The 9,329-nt window shown below is 38.0% G+C and overlaps 1 long non-coding RNA gene and 1 pseudogene across 1 annotated transcript in view; one reads left to right on the forward strand and one right to left on the reverse strand.

Moving 5' to 3' along the window:
- Nucleotides 1–9,329, forward strand: part of LOC125612372 — a 29,453-nt gene that overhangs the window by 5,484 nt on the left and 14,640 nt on the right. The gene's annotated exons all lie outside the window — the stretch shown is intronic.
- Nucleotides 7,132–8,183, reverse strand: LOC107146568 (annotated as a pseudogene).

Genomic DNA, 9,329 nt, shown 5'->3' on the forward strand with positions numbered 1-9,329 from the left:
AAAAAAAAAAAAAAAAAAAAAAAAAAAAAAAATCAGGTGTAAATTTTCAGCTGTAAATTTTGTATATTATTAGCAAAAACTGAAAAGCAAAATTTAAAGGATGTCCACATTACAACTCTTCATTTAACAAAGTCCTAGAAATTCTAGCCAGCATAATAGGGCAAGAATAGGAATTAAGAGGCATACAGACTGGAATAGAAGAAATAAAACTGTCACAATTTGTAGATTACATAATTGTCTATAGAAAAAATATCAAGGAATTTACCAAGAAAATTCTAAGGGTGGGAGATGTGATTTCGGGTAAAGCTCGCCTAGCATTTATGAAGCCCTGGGATCAACCCCCAGTACTACAAAAGAAACAAAACAAAACAAAACTCCTAGAACTAAGGTCTAGGGATATAAGTTCACCAAGGTCTAAGGAAATAAGACACACATTTTTCAAAAGCAATTATATTTCTAAATATTAGTAATTAACATGTGGACATTGAAATGAAAAATACAATATCATTGCCAGGTGTGATGTTGCACAACTGTAAACTTTGTGACTTGGAGTCTGATGGAGGAAGATTGCAAGTTCAAGGCCAGCCTCAACAATTTAGCAAGACCTTTGTCTGAAAAAAAATATTTTAGAAGTGCTGGGGATGCAGCTCAGTGGCAGAGTGCCCTTGGGTTTAATACTCAGCATGGGAAAAAAAATCATCTACAATCTCTCAAAGTATGAAAAAAAGAAATAAGTAACCTAATAATTTATAACCAATAAAATGTGTATAGGGCTTCTATGCCTAAAACTACACAACACCGATGAAAAGAAATTAAGGAGATATCTGTAAATGGAGAGATATGCTGTGTTAAAGGAGCAGAAGCTCAAAAAAAGAGAGAAGACTCAAATCAATTCTCCCCTATTTGGTACACAGATATAATGGAGTTCCTATCAAAATATCCCAGCAAGATTTTTTTAATAGATAGAGATAAGATTATTCTAAAATTTATATGAAAAAGCAAGGGCAGGGGGTGCTGGGTTGTGGCTCAGTGATAGAGTGCTTGCCCTAGCATGTGCGAGGCACTGGGTTTGATCCTCAGCACCACATAAAAATGAAGAAATAAAGGAATTGTATCCAACTACAAATTTAAAAATATTTTTAAAAAAGAAAAAGAAAAGGCAAGGGAAATAGAAAAGCTTGAACAAAAATTGAAGAATAAAGAGGGGCTGGGATTGTAGCTCAGTGGTAGAGTGCTTGCCTAGCACTTGTGAGGCACTGGGTTCAGTTCTCAGCAATGCATGTAATAAATAAAATAAAGGTCCATCAACAACTAAAAAATAAAATAAAAGAGGAAGGAATAGGGCTGGCAGACTGCCATCAGATGTTGGCACTTAATGTGGGGCTTCCTAACCTCCAGAACTGTGAAAAATAAATTGCTGTTCTTTATGAATTACCTAGTTTCAGGTATTCTTTTATAGCTCAGTAGCAGAGTGTTTGCCTAGCATGTGTGAGGCACTGGGTTTGATCCTTAGCACCACATAAAAATGAAACAAATAGGGCTGAGATTGTAACTCTGTGGTAGAGCGCTTGCCTACCACCTGTGAGGCATTGGCTTCAATTCTCAGCACCACATAAAAATAAACAAAATAGGGCTGAGGTTGTGGCTTGAGTGCTTGCCTAGCATGTGCAAGGCCCTGGGTTCGATCCTCAGCACCATATAAAAATAAATAAAAGTATTGTCTACAACTAAAAAAATAAACAAAATAAAGGTATTTTACTCATCTAGTTAAAAAAAATGGAACAAATAAAGGCAGGCTGTCCATCTACAACTATTAAAAAAAAAATGTGGAGGGAAGGAATAACTTTCCAGATGTTTTATTTAAAGTTATCCAAGACTGTGGAATGGATTAGAGAACCCAGAAGAGATACACAAATATTCCCAATGGTTTTGTTGTTGTTATGAAAAACCAGCCTCTATCTCAGAGCAAAACCTGTCCAAGAAAGGGACATGGCCTTTGTCCTTGGAAAAACCCACAGAGCACTCCTAAGCACATTCCCACCCTGCTAAGTTGTTTATCTACAAATAACAGGAAAGATCTGCTGCCCAGGTGTCCCTGACTCAGTCAGGCTAGGTGGAGATCAATAGCAACCCCCTAGCAGCCACCAATCAGCATGAGACAGGGAAATACCTGGGATGCCAGATGACCCTCCCAGTTTATGGTGGTTGATAACATGTTGGGAAACCATGTAGTTCAGTACGTACACCCCTCTTGGCTTAAACCAATCAGTTCAAATGAATCCCCCTTTTGTACTGACCAATCACCCCTACCCAACTTGTTCCTGCCAGTGAATGTGCTAATCATGTTTTAGAGTTGTTATTTTATTTTCCCGCAGTGTGTGATGATTTGCTAAAAGAGGCTATGATGTATGTGAAGTCCCTGCCCTCTCCAAAGAATGTATAAAACTGCTGCAAAACCTGGGCTGGGGCCTCTCAGCATCACCAGTTGCTGTGTGTGCACTCGGAGGACCGAGCTCGCAATAAATTTTACACCTAAAGCATGATTCATAAAGGAAAAGGGTGATATATTGGATATCAGAATAACAAACTTAAAAATAGCTTTATTGAACCATATATAATCTGCATGCCATGCAACTTACCCATTTATACATATTATATACTTTAGGTTTATTGTTCAATGGTTTTTGTACATTATTTTTAAAATTGCAATATGCTGTAATGTAAAACTTTCTATCTTAACTATTTTATTTTTTTGATTCAGCAACATCAATGTTTATAAAAGCACAATTCACAATGAACAGCCAAGTTATGAAATCAGTCCTTAATAGATGAATGGATAAGAAAATGTGGTATATACACACTATAAATTTTACTCAGCTATAAAGAGCAATGGAATTATGTGATTTGCTAGTAAATGGATGAAACTGGAGAATATCTTGCTAAGTGAAATAAGCCAGGCTCAAAGTCAAGGGTTTGTTTACTCTCTTTTGCAGAAGCTAGAGATAAATAAGAAATAAAAAATGAAGGGAACCAATAATAAAAAAAAAAAAAAAAAGAAAAGAAAACAGGAAATATGCATTTAGAGTGCTCCTAGACTTCACCCTCGGAGTCTCTTCATTTGGTTGTTCCTGATTTGTGTTTTTTTACAATAAAACTATCATTGTAACTATAGAAATAAATAATAAATAAATAAAGTAAGAAAAATAAAGAAAAAAAAATGAAGGGAGACCTCATGAAAATAGACGGGAGAACTGGAATAAAGGAAGGGGACTGAGAGGAGGAAAGAGGAATGGTTAGGGGAGGAATTGTAGATTAAAATTAACCAAATTATGCTATGTGCATGTGTGAATACATCATGATGAATTCCACTTTTATCTATTTTTTTTTAGTTTTCTTATTGTGTTATTTATATAGTATCTTTTTTTTTGCATTACAATCCTTATACACATATAGAGCACAATTTTTCGTATCTCTGTATATAAAGTATGTTCACGCCAATTTGTGCCATTATACATGTACTTGTTTTTACATTATAATTTGTCCCGTCAGGCAGGACACATCAACGTGGGCAGCGAACCTAGATGGGGAGGAATGAAGGGACAAGAGACACGAAAGGTGACAGCAAGACAAAAATTCTGATCAAGCTGCACACTTTTATTGTTCACACAGGGGTATTTATATGCTGGGGATGGGGAAGCTCTCTAATCAACAATTGCTGGATGTGGGTGGTAAAACTGCCAGGTGCAAGATGTCTGATGATCCTGATAACCGCAGGATGTTCCAGGGAGATAGGTAGCTGCAGGATGCCTCCCAGGCAGGATGTCTCCCAGGGGGCTGTCAGGCTAATCTTTGAAGGAGAATTTCCTTCTAGTCCCTGACAATAATTCTTTTTTTTTTTTTTTTAAGAATTTTAATATTTATTTTTTAGTTTTCGGCGGACACAACATCTTTGTTTGTATGTGGTGCTGAGGATCGAACCCAGGCCGCACGCATGCCAGGCAAGCGCGCTACCACTTGAGCCACATCCCCAGCCCGCATTATAATTCTTAATACACATATATACCACAAGTTTTCATATCTCTGTTTGTATATAAGGTATATTGACACCAGATTCAAGTCTTCATATATATACTTTAGTTTTTTTTTTTTAAATATTTATTTTTTCATTGTAATTGAACACAATACTGTTGAGGGCCACAACCAGGTCAAGATGGCGCCTGGCACTTTGCCAGGAGGAGTGGTTTGTGAAGTAACGCCACCGAGCCATTAAGATGATGGAGATTCCTTATTGGCTGATTGCTGTAGCTAGATGATGTTAATTGAAACAAGCTGTGTATAATCGGTTGGGTATATATACCTCTGCTGTCCTGCAATAAAGCGGCTCCTGCTGTTTCAACCTTCACAAGTTGCTTGCACCTCCCCCCATTATTTTGTCCAGCAAGACTGCGGCACAATACTTTTATTTTATTTGTTTATTTTTATGTGGTACTGAGGATTAAAGCCAGGGCCTCACACATGCTAGGCGAGCACTTTACCACTGAGCCACAGCTCCATCCCCCATACATGTATTTTGTATAATGATGATCATTACATTCCACCATCCTTGCTAATCCCCTTCCCCTCCCTTTCCCTCCCACCCCTCTACCCTATCTAGAATTAATCTAATCCTCCCATGCTCTCCCTCTCTACCCCACTATGAGTCACCTCCTTATCTTTTTATTTTTAAACTCAAAGGCAATAATTACATTTGCATTGTGGTGCAACCACTGAGCTATACTCCCAGTCCATTTTGTTTTATTTGAGACAGGGACTCCATAAGTTACCCAGGCTGACCTTGAATTTATATCCTCCTGCCCCAGCCTCACAAGTAGCTGGGATTACAAGCATGTACCACCATGCCTGCCCAAAACTTTTTTATCACTTCAGATAGAAACTGTGTTGTGTTTGAATGTATTCCTTCCAAAATTCAGATATTGAAACTGGCCAATGTGACAATATCGAGAAGGGGGGACTTTAAGAGGTGACGAGGTTTTGAGGCCTCCTAATTTAGAAATGGGATTAAGTGCCTTTATTAAGAGTTTGATGGGAGCTGGGGATGTGGCTCAAGCAGTGGTAGCACGCTCGCCTGGCATGCGTGCGGCCCTGGTTTGATCCTCAGCACTTCATACAAACAAAGATGTTGTGTCCGCCAAAAACTAAAAAATAAATTAAAAAAAAAAAAAGGAAGGAGTTTTGCTCTTTTGCCATGTGAGTATGAAGTGTTACTACCCTTTGGAGTACTCATTGTTCAAGGCATCTTCTTGGAAGCAGAAAGCAGCCCTCATCAGATGCTAGCAGTCCTTAATTTGGGGCTTCTTAACCTCCAGAACTGCGAGAAATAAATTGCTGTTCTTTATGAATTACCTAGTCTCAGATATTCTTTTATAGCAGCACAAATGAGCTAAGACATCATTGAACTCCCGGGCTGAAAAGCCCCAGCATAGTGCTTGCTGATCCCAAAGAAAGAACTTGGAGAGGATTTGGACATTTTCTGACTCACGAACTCCATGGCAACAGCAGGCTGGGACCATATGGAGGGCACAATGTACTTACAAGCTGGGGGAATAGATACACAGGATGGGTTGTGTGCCAACTGTGCATATGAGTTTCTTCAGATATTTTATTAAGTACATGTCTTTACTTCATGGCCAAGGTCCTTCTGCTTTGATTCCTACAGTAAAGATTGGAGATAAGTGGCCAGTTTGCCTCCTCCTTACCCTCCCTTGGAAGCACATTCTTTGAAGTCTTTCTTAGCTTACCTCCTGGAACAAGCATTCCTGGGCCCTGACCAGTGTTAAACCCCACTGACACTCATTAAGTAAGAACTTCCCATGTTTCCCTCTTGCTAGGTATAGGTTACCTCTTGGTGACCTTTAATCCCCTTTCTGTCTTTTTGAATTCACTTATTCTAGTACTTCATCTAAGTGGAATGATAAAATATTTATACTTTTGTGTCTGGCTTATTTCACTTAGCCAGGTTGATTCATGTCATAGCATCTATTGGAAGGAGCTTGACTTTTTTTTTTTTTAAAGATAATTTTTTTTAATATCTATTTTTTAGTTTTTCGGCGGACACAACATTTTTGTTTGTATGTGGTGCTGAAGATCGAACCCAGGCCGCACGCATGTTAGGCGATTGCGCTACCGCTTGAGCCACATCCCCAGCCCCAGGAACTTGACTTTTTTTAAAAAAAAATTCTTTTTTCAGTTGTAGGTGGACACAATACCTTGGCTTATTTCATTTAGCATGATAATCTCCAGTTCCATCCATTTACCAGAAAATGCCATAATTTCATTCTTTATTATGGCTGTGTATATATACCACATTTTTTAAAAAATATTTTTAATTGTCAATGGACCTTTATTTATTTATTTATTTATTTTATTGATATGTGGTGCTGAGAATTGAACCCAGGGCCTCACACATGTTAGGCAAGTGCTCTACCACTGAGCCATAACCCCAGCCCATCCACATTTTCTTTATCCATTCATTTGTTGAAGGGTTCCATAGTTTGGCTATTGTGAATTGAATTGCTATATACACTGATGTGGCTGCATCACTATAGTATGCTGATTTTAAATCCGTTGGGTATATGCTGAGGAGTATGATAACTGGATCAAATGGTGGTTCCATTCCAAGTTTTCTGAGGAATCTCCATACTGCTTTCCAGAGTGGTTGCACCAATTTGCAGTTCCACCACCAATGTATGAGTGTAGCTTTCCCCCACATCTTTGCCAACACTTGTAGTTTTAATTGGCATTTCTCTAATTGCTAGAAATATTGAACTTTTTTTTAATATATTTGTTGACCGATCATATTCCCCCTTCTGTGAAGTGTCTTTTAGTTCCTTTACCCATTTATTGATTGGGTTAGTTGGGTTTTTTTGTGTTAAGTTTTTTTGAGTTCTTTATACATCCTGGAGATTAATGCTCTATCTGAGGTGCAGGTGGCAAAGATTTTCTCCATTCTGTAGGCTCTCTGTTTACATTCCTGATTATTTCCTTTGCTGTGAAGAAGCTTTTTAATTTGATACCATCCCATTTATTGGTTCTTGATTTTACTTCTTGTGCTTTAGGAGTCTTGTTGAGGAATTTGATTCCCAAGCCAACATGATGGAGATTTGGCTCTACCTTTTCTTCTAGTAAGTGCAGGGTCTCTGGTCTAATGCCTAGGTCCTTGATCCACTTTGAGTTTTGTACCAATATCACCAATTTCATAGACATCCTGGAGGAGACACAAAGTCTTGTGAGTTGGATGAGTTGGTGGCAGGACGAAATCTAAAGCTTTGAGCAGTGTGGTTCCAGGGGAACTGCCCTCTTTGCGGTTGACTTCCCATCCCTTGAACCAAGGGATATTAACATTTGGCTCCAACATGTTCCAGCCAGAAATTGGCACAAATGCTACTATGTCAGGATTGTAGCCAATTTTCTTAAAGTAGGTGCTGACTTCCTTAACAATTTCCTCGTATCTCTTCCTACTATAGGGTGGCTCAGTGGAATCCAATTCGTTAACATCAACAGTTAGTTGTTTCACATCCAGTGTGTAAGACAAGAGGCCATACTCATGGGTCTGCCCATTCTCGGAGATACCAGTTTCAAAGTCACCAACACCAGCAGCAACAAACAGGACAACATAGTCAGCCTGTGATTATGTGCCTGTAATCATGTTTTTGGTAAAGTCTCTGCGTCCTGGGCCATCAATGATAATCACATAATACTTGTGGGTCTCAAATTTCCACAGGGAGATGTCAATGGTGACACCTTGCTCACGCTGAGCTTTCAGTGTATTTAAGACCCAGACATACTTAAAGGAGCCCATTCCCATCTCAGCAGCCTCCTTCTCAAAATTTTCAGTGGTTCTTTTGTTGATTCCACCACATTTGTGGATCAGATGGCCAGTGGACCTGCCAGAATCTACATGTCTGATGACAACGATGATGTTGATGTCTTTTCCTTTCCCATTTTGGCTTTGATTTAGCAGTGGGTTTTCATGACACCTGTATTCTGGCAGCAAACTCATCGCACAAAAGTTATTCTCAATAGTGTCCTTTGATACATAAAAGTTTTTAATTTTGATAAGGTCTAATTTATCTAGTCTTTTATTGCTTGTGCTTTTTGAGTCCTACCCAAGAAATCATCACCAAATCCTGTGTCAAAGATTTTTCCCTATGTTTTCTTCAAGGAGTTTCATAATTTTAACTCTTACATTTTTGATCAATTGGGTTAGTCATTGTATATAGTTTAAGAGTCCAGCTTAATTTTTTTTTAGTTATACATGACAGCAGAAAGTATTTTAACATATAATACATACATGGAATGTACATACATCAAAGCTTAATTTTTTTACATGTAAAATATTTTATTTTCCTTGCATCATTTGTTGAAAAGGTTGTTATTAGTCCACATTTATCCATTAAATGGTCATGGCATCCTTGTCAAATGTCAGTTGATGGTATGAGTTGGGGTTTATTTCTGGGTTCCCCTCTTTATTCCATGGGTCTATATGTCTGTCTTTATCCAATACTATGCATTTTTTTTTTAGAGAGAGAAAGAGAGAGAGAGAATTTTAATATTTATTTTTCAGTTTTCAGCGGACACAACATCTTGGTTTGTATGTGGTGCTGAGGATCGAACCCGGGGCGCACGCATGACAGGCGAGCGTGCTACTGCTTGAGTCACATCCCCAGCCCCATACCATGCATTTTTGATGACTGCTTCTTGTAGCAAGTTTTAAAGCCAGGAAATGTGAGTTCTATAACTTTATTCTTTTTTAGTTGTAGTTGGACACAACACCTTTATTTTATTTATTAATTTTTATATGGTGCTGAGGATTGAACTCAGGGCTTGGCATGTGCTCGGTGAGTGCCCTATCGCTAAGCCACAACCCCAGCTCAACTCTAAGATCCTTTTGGCTATTTAGAATCTCTTAAGATTCCATGTGAGTTTTTGGATGGCCTTTTCTTTCTATAAAAAATACATTTGGGGGGCTGGGTTGTGGCTCAGTGGCAGAGCATTTGCCTAGCATATGTGAGGCACTGGATTCGATTCTCAGCACCACATATAAATAAATAAAATAAAGGTCCAACCAACAACTAAAAAAAAATTAAAAAACAAAAACAACAACAACAAAAACACCATTTGAATTTTAAGAGGGATTGTTTTGAATCTATGGACCACCCTTCACCCTTGTATTGTCACCTTAACAGTATTAAGTATTTTAATTAATAAACATTAAATATATTTATTTTATGTTTGTTTAGGTCTCATTTTATATATATATATATATATAT

Source organism: Marmota marmota, unplaced genomic scaffold (assembly GCF_001458135.2).
Source record: "Marmota marmota marmota unplaced genomic scaffold, marMar, whole genome shotgun sequence".
Lineage (NCBI taxonomy): Eukaryota > Metazoa > Chordata > Mammalia > Rodentia > Sciuridae > Marmota > Marmota marmota.